Raw genomic sequence first — 14,838 nt, 5'->3', positions numbered from 1 at the left:
CGTTTTCGATAACCTTGGCCTCAACTTTGCAAGGTGACACTAACCCCACTTCGCAGGGGAGGAAGCCCGCAAACCAGCCACGCCGGGGGGGCGAACAGGCTACACAGAATCCAGTTCTAATTCCAGCCCTAGTCCCCGGGGCTGGCGCCTCGTTTGGCGAAATGGACAGAAGGACGGCCCTGGGCTAAGCAGCAAGTACATTAGAGGGGCATCCCTGGGATCCTTCCTGGGCAAGGGACGTCACGTCCCTCGGCTTCCGTTTCCACATCTCTAAACCGGAGAGAAGCAGACTAATCTCTAAAGTTACTTCAAACTCCGAAATGCCAAGCGTGGATCCAGGGCCCTAAACTAGAAGGGTGCAAGATCAGCAAGACGATAGAAGCTGTCGGGTGGGGGAGGAAAAACACGAAGTGCAATGCTTCAGGTTCTTTTGCCTGGTGAACTCCAGCCTATTAACCAAGGAGGCGGGAAGGAGCTTTTGACAAGGTCAGAGAGATTGCTAACAGGTCTGAGGTGGCCCGGGCAGTGAGCTAATGAGGACCCCAGTCGCTCCCCTCCCTGCGGGGGTGATTCTGACTTTCTTTCCCTTCAGGCCTCTGCCCCTTTCCAAGTCAGATGGTTGAGAGCGGCGGTCAGCCCCACCCTGGCGCCAGCCCACCCTGGCTGTGCCTTCTTTCTTTCTGCTTCCGGCTGCTGAGTACTCACAGCTTGCTCTCTACTTCCTTGACTCCTCGACCTCAGTGCCACTTGCCCATCAGAATTGGATTCCGGACAAGCTAAGTTCCCAAGCTCCGCTGGGGGGTGGGGATGGGTGGGGAGGTTAGCCCAGACCATTTTGGAGATTCCACAGAGGGCTACGTCAAAGGGAATGAGGCTGGTCCAGCTCAGCTACCCTCAAGGATTCTCTCCTCTGTCTCACTCGTACTCTCTCATCTCTCTCCTCTTTTTTTTTTTTTTTTTAGTTTATTTATTTACTTAGACAATCCCAAGCAGGCTGTGCACCGTCAGTGCAGAGCTGGACGCGGGGCTCGAGCTCACAAACTGTGAGATCATGACCTGAGCCAAAATCAAGAGTCGGACGCTTAACCGACTGAGCCACCCGGGTGCTCCTGATGTCTTGAATGAAAAAACAGAGTAAAGCATCCCTCACAGCCTGGGCATCATGGGGAAGTCTAGTGGATCTGAGTTCTAGTGGATCTGAGGAAGGAGTCTGTGCTCCTGGATTTATTTATAGCTTCTTCCTTCTTTGAAAGTGCCTCAGGTATATCCACGAAGACTACTCGATCTTAAATTTACCCACCCTGTCTTTTCCAAAGGTCCCTTTGGAGGTTTATCACTAGTGCATAACGAGCCCACTGCATCGGTAGGGCCAACTGAGGACCACAGTGACCAAGTGACTTGTCCACGCTTGACTTCATGGGACATGCCATCAGTGTGTCACTGTCTCTTAGAAACCAGTGCAGTCTCGAACTGATGCCCCCGCCTTTAGACTGGCTTCCTAACGCCCCACAAATGACTGCCCGAGGGATGGACCTAAAATGAGCCCCCAGCTCAAAACCCTTCCACGACCCCCTATGACCTATAGAGTGAAACTGAGTCCAACACGCCTCAGCATATATGCTCCCTGCTGACTTCTCCGGCCTCGCCCATCGTCCACCACTGCCCGTCTCATACCCCATCAATGCCAGGCTGCCCACAGTTAGTTCTCTGGTTCTCCTATTCTATGTCTCTCTGCTTTAACACATTGATTTCTGCCTGGAGACACCCCACCCCATGCACACAACGTATACACAAAACCCAGTTTAGGAATCTCCTCCTACAAGAAGTTTCTCCTACCCTGCTGTCTGGTCTCTTCCCAGCAGAATTAATTACTCCCCTCTCTAGAATTCTCTTGCACTTATTAGAGCTTACGGTTGCTTACTTGTTTCATGTCTGCGTTCACTAAAAGACTACAGACTTGTTCTCCTGGATTTATTTTTAGCTTCTCCCTTCTTTGTATTAGCCTCAGGTATATCCACAAAGCAGAATAGCTGTTCTTAAATTTACCATCTCTTTTCCAAAGATCCCTTTGAAGGTTGATCACAAGTTCATAATGAGCGTATGGACTTAAAAAATCCATATTAACAGCATAATGCCTGGGACAGTAGGTGCTTGGTAACTGTGTTGAATGAATGAAGCAACATGAAGTAAGGGCTACGGAGGACTGCCATTCTGGAAAATCAAATTTGCTTCTGTCGCTGGCCTAAATGAGCCAGATGGGATTACCTGACCGGCGGTATGAAACCACGGGTCCCTGCTAAGCTTGAAGCCTTTACAAACGTAAGCTGAAGGTGGGGTTCGACTTGAGGGGCTTGAGGGTGAAGCCAGCAAGAGCCTGACTGAATATCCTTATCGCCACGCGGTGGTAAAAATGCAGCAACCCCGCTAGCATACTACGCTCAAACTCCAGATTACATGAAAATAATTCTGTGTCCTTCTCGTCACCTGTGTGGGGGATGAATGGTTCATTCCTGAAGGATAATGTCTAACAGAACCAGTTTAGAAGCAGAATTGAAATTAGAGAGAGAATTGTTCTTTGATTTTTACTTCGAGTTTTTACTCATGCCTTAAAGGATGCGCTGAGTGTTGGTTTTGCATAATGACATTATGGCCAAGGGTTGTGTGCCTGTGGGTTTCGACGTACATAGCCCCCAAGCCTGCTCGGAAGAAGACTCCGTCGAACGGGGAAGAAGCCCCACCTCCGCTTGACAACTATGTTATCACGCAGCTCCCTTCCCCCAACCTCTCTTATCTCCATTTGCTTAGTCTAGACATACAGAATACTGCTCACACTGAAATTTCAGCGAAAACTTGGATCCTCCTCGCTCAGAATACAACCTGCCTCTCCTTCTGTGGTCCTGCTCCTTATCCTAATGTAAGAACCAGATTCGTTCCCACCCTGTGTCTCAGTTTCCATTTACTGCTCTGCAGAGGAGATCAGCTGCCATGGCAGTCAGTTCTTCAGGAAATCTTACGTGCCAGGCACTGGAGACGAAATAGAAGACGAGGTGAATCCAGGGCTTGGCCTCTTGGGGTTCGTAGAGGTAGTACATCTCCTTCTAGCGGTTATGGCCCCATTCTGAGACCAGGTCGTTTTCTGTATGATATTTCCCAGTTAACTCAGGGGCAGGGTCGTAGTCTAGGCTGGCAGACTGGGTGGGGGTGGCGGCAGGGGCATGTGGCTTATGGCAATTCCAGCGTTGGGACCGAGGTTCCTCGGCACACACGGGCTTGGGTGGGCACCCAGAATGCTCTGCCTGGCGCCTCTACAGACCTATACTGCAGCTGGAGGCCCGCCGCTCGACTGCACCTGCATCCTGTGTGGGAAAGGGGCAGTGGCATTCACCTGCACCATGAAGGCTGGTAACCGGTACCAAGGTCGGAGGGTAAAATGCATTTTACTTGCGGTGGGCTTTATACTTCCATACCCACCTTTCCTCATTTGCTCTCACGCTCAGTATAGGCAGGTTCCATTATACCACGGTATCGATAGAAACCATTCAGTGAAGTGGTTTCTATCTAGCAAAGCTGAGTTAAAACTCAGGGCTTCTGGCTCCAGGAGGGAGCTGCGTGAAGGACATCGGACAAAGATCGCTGTGAGGAAGGAAGGGGTAAGCCCACCTAAGTCAAATTGGGTAAAGACTAGCCAAAGACTGAAGAAGCTGTACTTTTGGGGCTCCTGGGTGGCTCAGTCGGCTGTGTGTCTGACTCAGGTCACGATCTCACGGTTGGTGAGTTTGAGTCCCCCACCCTCCGCCCTCACACACCCCCCCCCGTCCCCTCCCCCCCCCAAGGCATCAGGCTCGCTGCTGTCAGCGCATAGCCCGCTGGGATCCTCTGTCCCCCTCTCTTACTGCCCCTCCCCCACTCACACTGGCTCTCTCCAAAATAAAAAATAAATATTAAAAATTAAAAATAAATATTTTATTAAAATTAAAAATATTAAAAAATAAGTTTAAAATTAAAATATTAAAATATTAAAATTAAAATTTAAAAATATTAAAAAATAAATATTTTATTAAAAATAAATATTAAACATCTCTCTTCCTCTGCCTCTCTCTCAATAAATACATACAAATTTTAAAATTATAGGAAAAAAGAAGTTATGCTTTCTCTCCCCCTTCCACTGTTTTCCTTCTCAATCTCCAATAACAAGAGTAATTTGAGTAACAAGAGGCAATCCAGTTGAGCAGGAGGGAGAGGTGGGAAGATGAGGAATAGGGGTGCCCAGGGGGGCACATTCTACCTGGGGGCAAAGCACAAGCACGTTAGCAAGGGAGGGCACACAGGAGAGGGTCTACCTTCCCAAGCCAGCCACCTCAGGATACAAAGATGCCAAGATAAGTAAATAAATGAATAAGATGCCACATGTCACATTACCCCAGGTGTTTAGGGTCTGCAGTTGACCCAGAGAACGGTTTTGTCTGTACTATGGCATTAAGTCTTCCTATGAACTATTATGAAATGACCCCAGGATAGTATAAAGGTAAAAAAAAAAAATGTGTATGTGTATATATGTGTCTCTCTACAGATAGGTAGGTAGAAAGATACATGATAGATGCATGTGTATGTGCATTCCCAAATATGTGTATATTTCAACATAAGGTTGGCCAGTTCTCTTTTTTTTTTTTTTTTAATTTTTTTTTCAACGTTTATTTATTTTTGGGACAGAGAGAGACAGAGCATGAACGGGGGAGGGGCAGAGAGAGAGGGAGACACAGAATCTGAAACAGGCTCCAGGCTCTGAGCCATCAGCCCAGAGCCTGACTCGGGGCTCGAACTCACGGACCGCGAGATCGTGACCTGGCTGAAGGACGCTTAACCGACTGCGCCACCCAGGCGCCCCGGCCAGTTCTCTTTTTGAGCTCAACAAACCAATAAATCAGCAAGCAGCTTCTATCTGCCAGGAATGATATCGGGCACTAAGGGGGACAGAAAGAAAAACTGGACATGGTTCCTACTTTCAAAAATTTATGTTCCGGTGCCCTTAATTTTCCCTTGTAAAGGAAAACCTTTACATTTTAGCTCATAGTGAGTTTTAGGAGCCTGTGCCCTCTGAAGGAATTCAGAATAGTAAAAAGAATGCGATAGTAGGATTTCTCTTCACCCAGGACAGATTTCTTACGACTCCTAAATGAGGGATGAGTTACATCCAAGAACTGTACTACGTAGTGGGCTATGCCCAAGTTTGAATATAGAAGAGGCGCTTTTTTCTTTTATGTTTATTTATTTCTGAGAGAGAGAGAGAGAGAGCTGGGGAGGGGCAGAGAGAGGGAGACACAGAATCCGAAGCAGGCTCCAGGCTCCGAGCCGTCAGCACAGATCCCAACATGGGGCTCGAACTCACAGATTGTGAGGTCATGGCCTGAGCCGAAGTCAGACAACCTACTGAGCCACCCAGGCGCCCCTAGAGGGGGTGCTTACCAGCTAGCCGCAGTTGTGACAAGTATTGTGTTCTGCGATGGCTTAACCCTCAGCTGTTTCCACTACCGTTCTTCCAGATTCCAGGCAAGAGTCTTAATTTAGAAGAATCCAGTTACCTTAATTGAAAAAAGACTAAAGGAAGATGTGACACTTAAGACCTTTCCTATTTGCTCCATAACCAGGACAAACAGATAGAAATTACAGGCCAATTTTAGCTCAAATAAGAAAGAATTTATGAGTCGCCTCAGGAGATAATGAGCTCCCCAGCATTGGAAGTATACAAGCAGATGGATGGCCATCTGCCAGGATTTCCAGAGAAGGGATTCCAGCATTGGATTAGGAGGTTGAATGAGGTTTCCTCCATCTCTAAATTCCTTGATTCTCAGTCTGTCTCCTTGGCCCAAGGCAAAAAAAAAAAAAAAAAAAAAATTCAATCTTGGGAGAAATGTAACTCCTATTGTCAAAAGTAAAAACATGCCGTATGCTTTTGGGTTTTTCTGTCTAGATGCATGGGCACTTTCCTTTAAATGTAGTGAAGATACTTCATATTAGGAAATGCAATAATCACTTAAATGCTTCATCGACAAAATTAATATGATTGATATACTCAAGCGTTATTAGGTAAATAGCATTAATGGCCTTGTTAAAAAAGGAAATCTGTTTACAAGAAAGGACGGCAGTTCCAAAATAAGACCAATCTGAGTAGATGAACGTCGTGCTTGTTTTTTAAATGACTTCTTACAACGCGCACACATGCATACACACTCAGGAAGGAAAACAGTGCGTGGAGGAAAATGAACACGTATCTCAATATATCTACTGCTTTTATGCCTTGGAGTCAGGCTGTACCACCTGCTGCAGGAAGGATGGTTTTCTTCATGCATTTTCAAGCATTAAGCACTTTGGCGAATCTTAGCCTGCACAATAACACCTTGTTCCTCGGAATACAAATCGACTCCGAGGTCTCCTCCTCTCCCCCCCCCACCCCAGCCTGATGGAATGCACTGCTTTTCAAACGCTAATTAGGCCGGCAGTAGAGGTGAGACGGTCGACTTAAAAATTGGGCGGGTTAAGGGGCGCCTGGGCGGTTCAATCGGTTAAGGAGTGAAGCGTCTGACTTCCACTCAGGTCATGATCTCCCGGTCCGTGAGTTGAGCCCCACGATGGGCTCTGTGCTGACAGCCTGGAGGCCCGCTTCAGATTCTGTTAAGAAGCATTACAAATAAATTAAAAAAAAAAAAAAAAAAAAAAGATTCTTGGCGGGGTAAGAAAAATAGAGAAATGAACTCGGGGAAAGAAAAAAAAAAAAAAAAAGGCAAAAGCAGCCCTGAGCGTAAAATACCTACACATAGATGGCTAGACATTTAATAACCAAAACAGAATGAGAGTCTCTTCTCTCCCAACCCGCAGAGACAAGATTTTTTTATTTTTATTTTTTTCACGTTCATATATAAGATCTGCTTCGTGACATAGTTGGATAAAGAAGTGGATGGGGGCAGAGGGGAGAAAGTTTGTCAAATAACAGTTACCACGGGGCGTGGTGTTCAGGGTTCAGCTGGCTTTCGTGAACAATTTCTTCTCACTGGCTGCCCTGTGCCCGGTCCTGTCCTAGGTGCTGGGGACGCACGAATGAGCAGACGTGGTCCTGCCCTCCAGAAGCTCCCTCACTCCTGAGAGGCCTGGAGAGGCCCCTCTTAGGAGTTGGCCCCCTTTCAGTTTCAGCCCTCAGCTCAACACTGCCGCCCATGCACCCTACTCACTAAAAACAAAATAAATCTCTTACATATACGTGCAAATAGATAGCAGGCATTCTCAAGAGAAATACCTTTCGCTTCTATCACGTGGGCACCCGGCCCACCTGCTCTGACACAGCAGGCACTAACAACTAGCACAACACTTCACAGTTATAACACGCTCTCACAAGGCACGATCGATCGTATCTGTTGTTCATCATGGCCCTGGGCTACTGGTGTCATCTGCATCTCAAAGATGGGAGAGGAAGCCATTTAGTAGTAAGTTATGAGCCTTCAAGTTGTATTTTCCGATTTTAAACCAGAAAAATTCCCCTTCCGCTACTCTGACATCCTGATGTAAGACATACATTTTTTTTTTTTAATTTGTTTGTTCAGTTTTAAAATTTTTATTTTGAGTGGGCTCCACGCCCATGGGGCTTGAATTCGTGACCCTGAGATCAAGAGTCACATGTGGGGCGCTTAGGTGGCTCAGTCTGTTGAGCGTTCAGCTCTTGATTTCAGCTCAGGCCATGATCCCACGGTTTGTGGGATCGAGCCCTGCTTCAGGCTCTGTACTGGCGGTGTGGAGCCTGCTTGGGCTTCTCCCCCCCCCCCCCCTTTCTCTCTCTCTCTAGCCGGCGCACTCTCTCTCTTTCTCAAAGTAAATAAATAAACATGAAAAAAAAAAAAAAAGTCACACACTCTACCGACTGAGCCAGCCAGGCGCCCCCATGATGTAATACATACAGAACCTGTGGAACAAAGTGTTTAATTGAACAAATCTCTGCCACTTCTTGGTGAAGTGAGCTGCAGTCCAAATTCCTGCTCCTTAAAGTTCCAGGCTTTTGCCTTGTAACTGAGCCAAGCCAATTTTGCCTTGGGCCAAATGAAAAGATCAAAACGTTCTTGAGAGAAGGAAACATTGGTAAGACCAAAACCCAAGTAGCTAGAAAAATCAACCTATCACTTGAGACAAGAGCAAAAATTAAATCTTATTTTATTTTAAATGTTTATTTTGTAGAGAGAGAGAGAGAGGAGAGAGAGAGAGAGAGAGAGAGAAGGGGAGGGGCAGAAAGAGAGGGAGACACAGAACCCAAACAGGCTCCAGACTCTGAGCTGTCAGCAAGAGCCCAACGCGGGGCTCGAACTCACCAACTGCGAAGATCCCGACCTGAGCTGAAGTCGGGCTTAACCGACTGCGCCACCCAGGTGCCCCTAAATCTTACTTTTAGATCCATCTTCCTTTTTAAAGTAAGTCCAGTGTATTTTATTTTATCTCTCTTATCTTGTGCCTGGTTTTGTATCTGTCTCTCCCAGGGGCAGGGTCTAAATGTTTATTAATTGCACCAGAAAATATTTGGAAAACATACCCTAGGACGACATACACTGTCCACTCTGTGTGTTTTAGTCGCCGGCATTGAAAACTGATCTCATATGCATTCTAGATTCTTAATTCAGACAGAACCATACTATTCTTTGTGTTTAACAGAGCACATGGTTGCCATTTAATAAATGTTAGATAATAAAAATAGAAGCAATACTTCAAAGTAGCAATATCTGAAGAATCTCATTAAACACAAAGTAAGATAAACAAGCTACCGTCGCACATCTGGATTTGTGTAGATAGGCAGCTTCCCCCCTCTGGCTGCTACAAAAGACATGGGCCAGCTGGGATCTCACCCGACGCTGCCGGACGGCATTTTTCACCCCAACACCATGGTGAGAGAAAGAAAAAAAATGGACTCTTTGTCCAGCTCTCTTCCCTAATTATACTTGGTCTAAATAAAGAAAATACAGCACACGTAATCAGAAATAATTTGAAGCAATGGAAAGCACCAGAGTGGAGGGTTTAATCATGTTATCGGTGGCGAGGGTCAGAGGAAATGGACAGATAAGGGCACCAAATTATCTACAGTGGCATGCAACGGAGAAAGAGACGCAAAGCCAGAGGAGATGACTCAAGAAATTAAGTTTGGTTTCCAAGTTACTTCCAAACTGTTTGGCAGCTGAAGGAAGGAAGGAGCAATGACATCTCCAGCAAGGACTCTGCTCATTAATAATGTCCTAGCAGAACAATAACCTCAGATAATAAGAAATACCATGCTGTCTCCAGAGGCGAGAGAGAAGTCAGGCTTACTTTCCCATCCACGGAGTTCCGTTGAATAGGGTGTGTGCCACCTAGCTGAATGAATTTCGAGGAGGTTCAGACATCGATTAGGGGAAATGTTTCACACCAGCGACATCTGGAAACAAACCAACCAGTTCAGGGAGCAGGTGGGGACATTTCAGTTGTATTGAGCCCCTGAAAGGCACATTGGTGTTTCGAGGTTCTAGCCGCCCCGTGTGGGGAGCGGGTACGGGGTGGGCAGCAGGAAGCAGAGGAAATGAGAGGTGGGAGAGACGCTCCCCGGGGGCAGAGCTACTGAAGGCTTCTCTGCTTGGGTTTATTACAGTGTTTTATGAAGCCGTGCAACAGGTCACCCAGACATCTCCAGCCAACACAGGACCACGCTGGACTAATGTAACGTTACCAAGTGGCTTGTAAAAGGTCACCAGATCTTCCAGATGGTGGAACCTACATAGATTGTCTCCTGTCTAGGATTTTAGCGCCGCATCATTTCCTAGCTCTTGCCCGACCGTAGCCAAAACCACGATTAAAAATTCCGAGATTAGGACAAGAATCTACGAGACGACTCGTCATTACTCTCGTTCACTTTCCAAACTATCTTCCTTTCTATCTTTCAGTTACCAAGAAACATAGGGATATTACGAAGGCTTGGGGGTCTAGGTTAAACAAAGACAGCCCCCAGCTCTTAATATCATTGGATCTTTGGGGGAGGGCCTGAAACTAAGCACAAAGCCGGCCTAGCATCTTGCTGGGCCGTCATGCAGCGGTCCAGATCCGAAAGCACCTCAGGGTAGATCCCATCAAGATTCTTTCAAATCTTGTTTTTTTATGTTCACTTATTTTTGAGAGAAAGAGACAGTGTGAGAGGGGGAGGGGCAGAGAGAGAGAGAGAGAGAGAGAGAGAGAGAGACAGAATCCGAAGCAGGCTCCAGGCTCTGAGCTGTTGGCACAGAGCCCGACATGGGGCTCGAACCCACAAACCGTGAGATCTTGACCTGAGGCAAAAGTCGGCCGCTCAACTGCCTAAGCCACCCAGGAGCCCTGTGGCTTTTTCTAAAAAATAAAGCCACTAACCAACCTTCACATTTTCACAGATTATTCCAATAATGTCATTGCTTCAACAGGCTTTGTAGGCCGTCCGATGACCAAACACGGGTGGTAATTGAGCTCTTACTAGGTACTTAGTGTTGTAAAGGGCAGGCGAGAAGCAAGAAAAAATTGTTGCCATTTATCAAGTGTTGACTACGTGCTGGGTACTACACGCTTTACATTCATTTATTGCTTTGTTTTCATCCACACAAGCCCATGAGGTGTGTGAGACAGCCAGGTCCCTGTGACAGGAGCTCTTTAAGCACGGAGAACGAGTGGGAGCGGAGATGGAAGAAGGCGCTGAGTCACCCCGTATGGGAACAAAGTATGTGATGTTTGAGGTACTGTTTTCTCTTCCATTTAAAAAAAATTTTTTTAATGTGTATTTATTTTTGAGAGAGAGAAAGAGCGCGAGTAGGGGAGGGGCAGAAAGAGAGGGAGACACACGATCCGAAGCAGGCTCCAGGCTCTGAGCTGTCAGCACACAGCCCGACATGGGGCTCGAACCCACAAACCGCGAGATCATGACCCGAGCCGAAGTCGGACGCCCAACCGACTGAGCGCCCCTCTCTTCCAGTTTTCAAAAGGTATGATTCACATGCCATAGAACTCACCCTTTTTAAAGCGTACGATTCAGTGCTTGTGTATTTGCGAGGTTGTGTAACTATCACCACCGTCGAATTCCAGAACATTTTGATCCCTCCATACCCATTCGTATTCTCCCATGTCCCGGCCTCTGGCAACCAGTAATCTGCTTTCTGTTTCTATGGAATTGCCTATTTTAGACACTTCATGTAAACAAATCCTACAATCTGTGGTATTTTGTAACCGGCTTCTTCACTCGGCGCGGAGTTTTCAGGGACCTTCCTGTTGTAGCACGTGCCCGTCCTTCGTTCCTTTTCGGGGCCGGATGATATTCCATCGTGTGGATGCGCCTTTCCTTGACCTGTTCATCAGCTGATGGGACTCTGAAGTACTTTCCACCCCGAGCTCTTGTGGACACGGTGTTCCGGTTCTATATTCAGCCAGGACACTAGCAGGTATGACTCAATACAGTGACGCTCCAGAAGCCCACTTGCAGCTTCTTGGGGGACATCTCTGTTGATAGGCCGCTGTCTAAACTCAACGTGTCAAATGAAACTAATTTCTCCCCACGGCCTCTCTCCTTCACGCTTCCTCACTTCTGCTAATGGCAACACCAGTCTCTCAGGTCCACATCTGTAAATCGTACCTCAGTGACACCATTTTCCCCTACTCCGTCCCGAGCGACTTCGAGCCTCCCGTTGGCTATTACCACAGCTTCCCGCCAGCCTCCCTAGGTACTAACTCTCCCCTTTCCACTCTACTCTGACTCAGTTGCTGGAATTGTCCTTTTTTTTTTTTTTTTTTTTTTTGAATTCAGCTGTGTCCAAACCTGTCCCAAGATCAAGCAGCTGAAATGAAATGTAAATTTCTGCCCCTTGGTCCGGCGTAAGTGACTTCTAACTCAGTCAGGGAGAACGACAGAGGAGTGACAGTCGTGCACCTGTCTTCGCTATTCGGCCGTGGGCACCTCTAAGGGAAGAAACTACTTCCACAGCAGGGTTGTAAAGACAAGGCTTTGGTGGAAGCCAGACTTTCTCTTGAATTCTAGTTATTCCATGAGGATCATCAGAGTCATTACTAACTTCAGTTACCTCATTTGTATTTAAAAAAAAAAAGGGGGGGGGGAGAAAAACCCCTTACCTCTTGGGGTGCCTATGGAGATTAGAGGCCACGCACTTAGGGGTAGGACCTGACACGCGGTTCGCACACAGTGCGCTGTAGCTCCTGCTTTTCATCCTCCCAAGACGTAGCATGCTACTCTGCAGAGTGGCTACTCGCCTACACTCGTATTGCTAAGTGGAAAAGGGGGGGTCTGGTGGAATGCAGCGGAAAAGCACAACTGCAGAAAAAAATGAGGCAAAGCGAACAGCAACTGGCAGTTGCATAAAAATGAAAAAAGTGAGCTCGAAAACATAAGCAAGACATACACGGCCAGGTAGGTTTCAGGCTGGTGTAAAAGCCGAGGTCGAGGCAGGACCTGGGAGGCAGGGTGAGGGAGGCGGGGAGGAGGCTGAGCCTTCCTGGAGGGGAAGGGTCACAATGGCTGGGAGAGGGAAATCGAGTCGCCCAGATAAATTATGACCGTCTCAGAAACTGAGCAGAGTTCAGTCTCCACACAGCAGTCACCAGAAAGCCATCATGGTTCTTGGGCAGGCCAGTGACACGAGGGGACTAGCGGCTTTTTGGAAAACGGGATAGGGAGCTATGTGCATGACAGACAGAAGAGCAGAACGACCTGGTCGTGGTGGGAACAGAGCAAGGGGTAAATCAGGAAGGCACTTTGAGAGAAAAAAAAAAAAAAAAAAAAATCACAGGCCCTCATGACAAATACTGTAAATGTTCCTGGTCTTTTGCCTCTTTCCTCTAAGGCCCATATTTTATTTTTCCCCCCCCAAATATTTCAAACACCTTGCTCCTCCAACTCTTTGTTTTCTGAAACAAAGCTAGGAATACACTGACCAATTAATCAGTCAACCCGCAAGTCATGGCTGCCAAGATACTCTGACCCAAGATAGAAAGATCCCTGCTTATTTTAATCTGCCTACATGTGCCCAGTCTTAACTGCAATCTGCTCAGAACTTCTCTGAAGAGACAGGAAAAAAAAAAAGTTGAGAATATAAGCCAGTCAATCATAACTCACATTTAAAGATCCAGAACCTTCCCTACATACTCCTCTTACGGTGCAAATACCCCCACAGGAAGCAAACGTTAGGCTCTCTGTGTCTTCGAGCCAAATGTCACTGACTGCCCAATGGAGTTAGAATTTATCTTGAAGAGGCCACTTTCTAAAAGGAAAAGAAAAAAAGTGGAGAAAATTTGAGGCTTTTACTTTCAATAGGTGGCAAGACATAGGGACAGTTTTGTTGTGTCTCTTCCTTTCACTTGAGCTGTTAGTTCACAGACATTTGATTGCATGAAAGCTTCCAAGTTCTCTAAGACTTATTCTTGCTGGCTGGACCAGTTTTTCTGATGGTGCATTTGCTTGCTAAATAATCAATCCAGCTACCTCATGTTCCGGGCACTCAACTTTTGTGAATTTGCCAAATTTCATAAACCTTTCAGAAGAGGCCATCACTCAGGACACGAGTGGGAACGGAGGTAAGATCTGTCAGTCTCTCCTCAGCCAATGCTCAAAAAGTCTCCTCTAACCAGGAATGTCAGATTTGCTTCCACCAAAGCCCCCAAGATTCTTACAAACTGGCAGTGAGATTGGGACAGAAGAAGAAATGTAAATAATGCTTCATCAGACCGTAGATAATACTGAACTAGAGACATCTATCAGAAGAGATTCCAAAGAACGGGAGAAAAAAATTTCTAAGGACAGACTTCAGTGAGTGACGTTAAAATTATATTCTTATTTGGAGAAACACATGAGGTCAGGAAAGGCTAGAGCTTACCTGAGACTACCCAGCGAGAGAGCTAAGCTCTACCTCTGTGTTCCTGTGCTATCAATTTCACAGGACTATCAGCATTGGAGGGACCTAAGAGAACAATCATCTAACTTCCTCAGTGTAAGATGAGAAAACAGAGGTCCAGGTAGGGTAAATGACTTGTTCTAGGTTAGACAATGAACTCATAATATAAGAGCAGAGAGTGGAAAGAACTTTAGTTTGGTCTTGCTTCCTTGGTCTTATTATGGCTCTCCCTAAGGATTGGAAAAGGCAGGGAGGAACCCCAGAAACCCTGCCACACATTGGACTCCAGGCCACGATGTCTGGGCTACAGGGTTTGGGTTCTCTAGAAAAGGTCTCAAAGTATATGAAATTCATACTCATATGAATTTGAAAATTGTTTATGGTCTTCACTACAGTAGATACGGCAACATATGCATTTTCAGGAAGATAAAACACGAAGTCTCATTAAATAACCACAATATAACTCAGTTTCCCATTAGTTAAAAACATAAGCAGCACAGGACGCCTGGATGGCTCTGTCGGTCAAGCGTCCAACTTCGGCTCAGGTCATGATCTCATGGTTCGTGGGTTCAAGCCCCGAGTTGGGCTCTGTGCTGACAGCTCAGAGCCTGGAGCCTGCTTCGGATTCCGTGTCTCCCTCTCTCTCTGCCCCTTCCCCCACTTGTGCTCTCTCTCTCAAAAATAAACAAAAAAGTAAAAAAAAATATAAGCAGCTCATATATTTTAAGGAAATAAAGAGGTTTCAAAACAGCCAAGATCTAGCTTTAACTGGAAGATAAACCCAAGGAGTACTAGCACATTGCATACACATGATTTTGAAGTTTCTGGAACATCGACTATCAACCACACTCCGCCCCATTATAACAGTAACACCAAAGCAGCACACATCCAACATACAGGTTTCTTAAAAACCAAGGTTCTTACT

This window comes from Lynx canadensis, chromosome D1, assembly GCF_007474595.2.
Source record: "Lynx canadensis isolate LIC74 chromosome D1, mLynCan4.pri.v2, whole genome shotgun sequence".
Classification (NCBI taxonomy): Eukaryota; Metazoa; Chordata; class Mammalia; order Carnivora; family Felidae; genus Lynx; species Lynx canadensis.
This window is presented reverse-complemented; position numbering follows the sequence as displayed.